The sequence below is a fragment of the Symphodus melops genome (genome assembly GCF_947650265.1).
Source record: "Symphodus melops genome assembly, chromosome: 11".
NCBI classification, from domain to species: Eukaryota; Metazoa; Chordata; class Actinopteri; order Labriformes; family Labridae; genus Symphodus; species Symphodus melops.
Window position 1 is genome coordinate 25,936,844 of NC_136701.1, and position 6,809 is coordinate 25,943,652.

Below are 6,809 nucleotides of genomic sequence, written 5' to 3' on the forward strand. Positions count from 1 at the left end.
ACACACACACACAGAGACACACACACACACACACACACACACACACACACAGACACACACACCGAGACACACACAGACACACACACACACAGACACAGACACACACACCGAGACACACACACCGAGACACACACAGACAGAGACACACACACACACACACACACACACACACACACACACACACACAGCCTCTCTCTCCTCCCTGAGGTTTCTTTAACCTCTAAATAAACGGATGCTTTTCCTCGTCTTTCCTCGTCTTTCTCTCTCTAACTCCTCTTTACACTCTCTCTCTTTCTTGTGTGTGTGTGTGTGTGTGTGTGTGTGTGTGTGTGTGTGTGTGTGTGTGTCCCTCTCTCTTTTGGGTTTCAAATGATGATCCCTTTCTGCTGCTGCAAGGAAAACTCCACCTACTCAGCGCTGTTAATGTAGTCACCGACAGTGCTGCTCTCTCTCTCTCCCTCTCTCTCCCTCTCTCTCTCTCCCTCTCTCTCCCTCTCTCTCTCTCCCTCTCTCTCTCTCTTTCCCTCTCTCTCTCCCAGGCATCTCCCTCCTCCTCCTCCCTCTTCCCTCCTCCCCTTCCTCCCTCCTCCTCTTCTCGTGCATCCTCCTTCTCCTCTCACTTCGCACTCCGGCAGCACTTGAGCTCGCAGCTCTCTCTGCTCTCTATCTCCCTCTTTTCCACACACACACACACACACACACACACACACACACTTGTACATGCGTACATGCATGCACACACTCTCTCTCTCTGTCTCTGTCTCTCTCTACCACACTCGGTCCTGTGCAGACTTGAGGAGTCCCAGAGAGGAGATGATGATGCTGCTGATTCCGTTGGAGCTTAAGTGCTGATTTTTCTCTTTTTCTTCTTTTAAATTAGAAACTTGAGAGTTGCGATGTTGATGCAACAGCACCTCCTCCCTCTGCATTGTGTCCCTGTCTCTACCTGCTGCCTCCCATCGGCCCCTTTCTGGAGGATTTAAGCGACAGAGAGTGTGCTGTGTCAGCTCTGCCATTCTGTGGTGCTGGATCGTCTTCTTCTTCTCCACTAAAGGATGCCCGCTTCTTTCCCCCAGCTGGATTTTTACACCTACAAATACTCTTGCAGCTGCAGTTGTCGACTTCAGTGCCCCAGCCAGATCGCATTGTGAAGCGCCCCGGTCCCCTGAAGGATAGAAAAAGCATGTCAGAGGCTCTCACATGGAAATGAGCCGCCTGCTGCTGCTTCTCTCGGGCTACAGCCTCTAATCCTGACTTGAGATTATTGGGGGGAAAAAAAAAGAGAAGACAAAGGTTTTCCTTTCTGACAAGCTGAGAAAAGCCAGTCTCACTTTCTTTATATGAGGGCTCAGCAGCTTTCTGAGCAGCGCTGACGTTTTCTGATTGGTCCAGGACTGGGATTTAAGAGGTAAGGCTGATTTTTTAACTTTAACTTTGCTGTGTTGCTTCTTTGTTTGGCGTTTTCAGCCTGCCTGGCCGTCCCTGGGTTAAATTGATTCCTTACTTCGGGGACGAACGGCTCAGACTCAGTGATGTGGCAGATTTGTGCTCGGCTCCGTCGCTCTCTCGCTCTGTCAGAAGCTCATTTTTGACAGAAAGCTGCTCCTGCCTTCTTCCCTCAGCTTCGTCTGATTAGTCATGAGCGGCACTGCTCCTGTTTACGATGCATCATCATCCACAGTCTGAAGCCGAGAGCGCGTGTTTCTGCTCAGCAGACGGCCAGGGATGGACGGCACTGCAGCCGAGAAGCCAGAGGTGTGAGGTTGTTTGATAGTGGAGCATTGTGTGTCTGTTTGTCACCGTCAGTCTGCTGGTATTCATGCACAGGAGGAGATGAGCTGCAGCTATTTCAAGTCCATTCGGTCTATTTTTGCCGAGCAGGGATCATTATCTTTGACCAACACGACTCATTCTGTTTATCAAAAGTCTGATATCTGCTTATTTGATGTTTAATCCTTTGGATGCTCCTTCCTAGATCCACTTTCTATAATTAGTTCCTCCTCGCCGTGCTCTTTGTCCACATGAGCTGCTATGAATAATTGGCATTAGAAATGGACCATCTGCTCTGCATCCAGATTGTGCAGCGTAATGTGAAGTCTGCTATACTGTAAAATCAATCGATGCGTGGGTTATTCCCTGTCAGATACAATAAGTGCTCGCTGTCTCTCTGTGGAGATCCAGATGTGGGCTAATTGGATTCAGGGCTTCAGTGTGCGGCTCGTTCCAGTGTCGGCGTCTGAGCCAACCGGCGACGTCTTCAAACTGGAGGAGCGCAAACGACTCTGACAGGAAATCACACGCTAGAGGACTGTGCTGAGGACGTCTGCAGCAGGACAGCTGAAGTTCAGCGTGGTGGCATCACAGGGTCTGCAGCAGGACAGCTGACGTTCAGCGTGGTGGCATCACGGGGTCTGCAGCAGGACAGCTGAAGTTCAGCGTGGTGGCATCACGGGGTCTGCAGCAGGACAGCTGACGTTCAGCGTGGTGGCATCACGGGGTCTGCAGCAGGACAGCTGAAGTTCAGCGTGGTGGCATCACAGGGTCTGCAGCAGGACAGCTGAAGTTCAGCGTGGTGGCATCACGGGGTCTGCAGCAGGACAGCTGACGTTCAGCGTGGTGGCATCACGGGGTCTGCAGCAGGACAGCTGAAGTTCAGCGTGGTGGCATCACGGGGTCTGCAGCAGGACAGCTGAAGTTCAACGTGGTGGCATCACGGGGTCTGCAGCAGGACAGCTGAGGCTCAGCGTGGTGGCATCACGGGGTCTGCAGCAGGACAGCTGAGGCTCAGCGTGGTGGCATCACAGGGTCTGCAGCAGGACAGCTGAAGTTCAGCGTGGTGGCATCACGGGGTCTGCAGCAGGACAGCTGAGGCTCAGCGTGGTGGCATCACGGGGTCTGCAGCAGGACAGCTGAGGCTCAGCGTGGTGGCATCACGGGGTCTGCAGCAGGACAGCTGAAGTTCAGCGTGGTGGCATCACAGGGTCTGCAGCAGGACAGCTGACGTTCAGCGTGGTGGCATCACAGGGTCTGCAGCAGGACAGCTGAGGCTCAGCGTGGTGGCATCACAGGGTCTGCAGCAGGACAGCTGAGGCTCAGCGTGGTGGCATCACAGGGTCTGCAGCAGGACAGCTGACGTTCAGCGTGGTGGCATCACGGGGTCTGCAGCAGGACAGCTGAAGTTCAGCGTGGTGGCATCACAGGGTCTGCAGCAGGACAGCTGACGTTCAGCGTGGTGGCATCACGGGGTCTGCAGCAGCTTGCGGTTCATCACTCTTCAGCGTTGGTTGACAGTCAGAGGATTCGGAGCTCCAGATGGAGACACTTTTAAAAGGAGATAAAAAGTTCACACTGATGATGCATCTATCCGGCCTTAATGCCTGCAGCACTGGAGGACCTGAGGAGCCAGAGCACTGATCCAAGTGTTCAATAAAGCTCGTGAAATATTAATGTGTAAATCCCTATCTCTACATTGTAAAAAGGCTGACGTAACCAGGGCAGAAAATTCCACTTTTTACTTGTCTTTAAGAAATGTGAATCTGTCACTCAACAAAGCAGCAGATCCGTGAAAAACATGAACTTTACTGTCATGAGCAAAATCACCTTCACTTAATCTCAGCAGCCTCTCAAACATCCAGCAGATTGTAAAAGTTTCCAACTGAAAACCAATCAGGGCATGTGGCACTTCATTACCTCCGCTTACTATGTACAGTAGGAGAGTCATTATGGCTGCTTCACGCCGAGTGTTAGACTCTGGTTCTCTCCGACCGGCTCTCTCTGTGGCGAAGGCGCGTGTGTTCACGGGTGTATCGTTGACGCTCAGACCGGGGAGAAGCAGCACGTCTATCCCACAGACGGGTCTCAGAGATGCAGCTCGTGGTGAGGCATACTGAGGAGCACTTCACTATTCATGAGATCTGGATGTGGAGCTATAATTTATAGCTCATCCATTATTGCTCGTGTGGTGAATCAGTCGGACACGTTGGGACAAGATCAAACTGTGGAAGGAGCGCTCGTGCACTTTGGATGCCGTCACGATGGAGTGACATCGAGGCACAGAGAGAAGAAGCACGCCATGCGTGTGTGCTGAAGTTAAAGGGAACGCAACACCGCGAGAAGGTGAAGCTCCTCAGAGAGGATCATGGGAGAGCAAATACATACGTGTACGGTGAATGAGCACGTGCAAACGGCTACACACACGTTGGGAACGGGGCTGACATACACAAGTTAAAGAAAGTTCTCTCAGTGGGGGGGTGGCTGGGTGTTGCTCCTCTGACTCGTCCCCTCCAGCCTCGTGTTGTTGAGGAGAAGCAGCCAAATGTAAATGGAGGAATAGAGAGGGAGAAAGAGAGGAGACGACAGGGCGGTCAGGAAGAGAGGACAATAAAGAGACGCAGAGATGAGAACAGTGGGAGACTGCAGCCGATGATCGAGTGTCTACGAGAACAAAGTCCCCATCGTGCACCGCCGCGCCGATGACTTGGACAAGACAGCCTGTAAAGAAACATGAATAATGAATTTCAGGAAAGGGCGTCGTGATGAATTCTGCAGCAGGGAGCACAGGAAGCTCTGAGGTGTTTCTCGCCATGACTCAGCCCCAGCTCCTCTTCAGCAAGCACTCATGAATTACTTAGGATAAAAACTAGCCTGTACACACTTCAATTATACCAACAAACACACACACACACACACACACACAGGATGCTTAACTTCATTAAAGCGCTGAGGGCGTCACCTAAAAGTCCGAAAAGTAGATTTAGAGCCAGAGGACGAGCCGCGGCGTCCTTAAACAAATCAACTGCTTTTACTCGTCCATGACGACCTTCACTGTCCTTGTCTGGCCTTCAGATACTGTGTGTGTGTGTGTGTGTGTGTGTGTGTGTGTGTGTGTGTGTGTGTGTGTGTGTGTGTGTGTGTGTGTGTGTGTGTGTGTGTGTGTGTGTGTGTGTGTGTGTGTGTGTGTGTGTGTGTGTGTGTGTGTGTGTGTGTGTGTGTGTGTGTGTGTGTGTGTGTGTGTGTGGGTAGAAGTCCACTTTCACAGTTTGAAAGCAGTCACGTGACCTTGAGCTGTTTAAGATGCGTTCGTGTCCGTCACAGAGCGGCACGCGGCGAACAGGCGGCGGCGTTTCCTGTGAGCTCTCCCGTCACTGCCCGATGATGGACGCACAAAACACCATGACAAAGCCTCGTGTTTCCACAGCGAGCGCCGCAGTCTGTAAAATACCTGGCGAGTCTATTTTTGATGGAGCACGCGGCGAGCTGGACGGAAAAACAGGAAGCGCACAAAGCGTGAGCTCAATTTCAAAATAAAACACCGTATACAGTCTCAAATAAATTTTTCATCATAAAATGTTTGATCTCTTTTTCATAGAGAGCTGTTATGTTGTTTTTATAGACTTCCTCTGCTGTTTCAATGTACTGTATATAAAACATATATATATAACATATAACTATATAAAACATATATATATATATATAACATATATATATAACATATATAACTGTATATATAACATATAACTGTATATATAACATAACTATATAAAACATATATATATATATAACATATATATATAACATATATAACTGTATATATAACATATAACTGTATATATAACATAACTATATAAAACATATATATATAACATATAACTATATAAAACATATATATATAACATATAACTATATAAAACATATATATATATAAACATATATGACTGTATATAAAACAGGTGAGTGTGCTCTTAATGAGTCGTTCTGCATCAGATAAAAACAGCTTTCTGCAGCAGTCAGAGAGCACTCCTTCATATCTGCATTCTTTGTCAGCAGCTCCATACGTGTGTGTGTGTGTGTGCGTGTGTGCACGTGTGTGTGTGTGTGTGCATGTGTGTGTTTGCTGAAAGTGGGGGGGTCAGGAGAAATTGGAGGCTTACTTCCTTTTCCACTAATTACCCAGCAACAGTCCCCATTAATTGTCAGGGCCGGGCTTGTCTTTATATACCCAGCAGCATGTAGGCGCGGGGACGCAGCGGGGACGCAGCGGGGACGCAGCGGGGAAAAGGCGAGAACGGGGGAGAGGGCAGAACAAAGCAGGTCAGACGATGTGCTTTGAAAGCTGCGGAGCTGCAGAGTAGATGCTGCTGGATGTGACGCTGTCAGAGGAGAGGAGGAGGAGCTCCAAACTCACAGCATGAACGCTAAATACACCATCAGGGTAAAACCTGGTCAGCTTCTATTCTTCACTCGCTGCAGAGTCCCCAGCTGAGCAGCTGTCCCACGTGTCCCTCGCCCTGCCTTGCTTCAGTGTTTGAAGACGGAAATGGTCTGGTTAAAATCACAGCGAGCTGAGTTTCTGTCAGTTGGACTAGCAGGAGTCCAGGAGCAGCGCCACGTGCCGTTTAAACCCGACGCCCCGCATCTTTCTTTTCCAGCTCACCCAGAGGCATCGATATTTTATAACCAGTCAAAACTCAGGAGCTTTGCTGCACGTCAGTCCTCCCTCGGAGCCTCAGTCACTCAGCATGAATGTGTTCTCTGCAGATCACTGAGGGCCAACCGTCAGTTTATAAAAACAATAAAGCGACTAAAAGACAGAAGAAAGAACCGGAACACAGTTTGGTAAAGGAGCATGGATGTTGGGAGGACGGAGCAGGAAGCCTTCTGTGAGAGCGACGGCTCAGGTGTGTCAGCAGCACGAGACGCTGGGAGAGAGGGCGTGGCTCCAGCGTGGACCGTCACGGGACGCGCCGCAGAGCACGGGAGAGAGACGCTTCGCTCCAGCCGAGATGTGATTCTGAAAATGTGATTTACAG

General features: G+C 50.0%; 1 long non-coding RNA gene across 1 annotated transcript in view; it reads left to right on the forward strand.

Moving 5' to 3' along the window:
* Positions 1-609: 609 nt before the first annotated feature.
* LOC306831648 overlaps positions 610-6,809 on the forward strand; it is an 89,847-nt gene continuing 83,647 nt past the window's right edge. Inside the window, exon 1 of the long non-coding RNA XR_013780099.1 lies at positions 610-1,408. This is a non-coding gene — a long non-coding RNA (uncharacterized lncRNA). The remainder of the gene's footprint in view (positions 1,409-6,809) is intronic.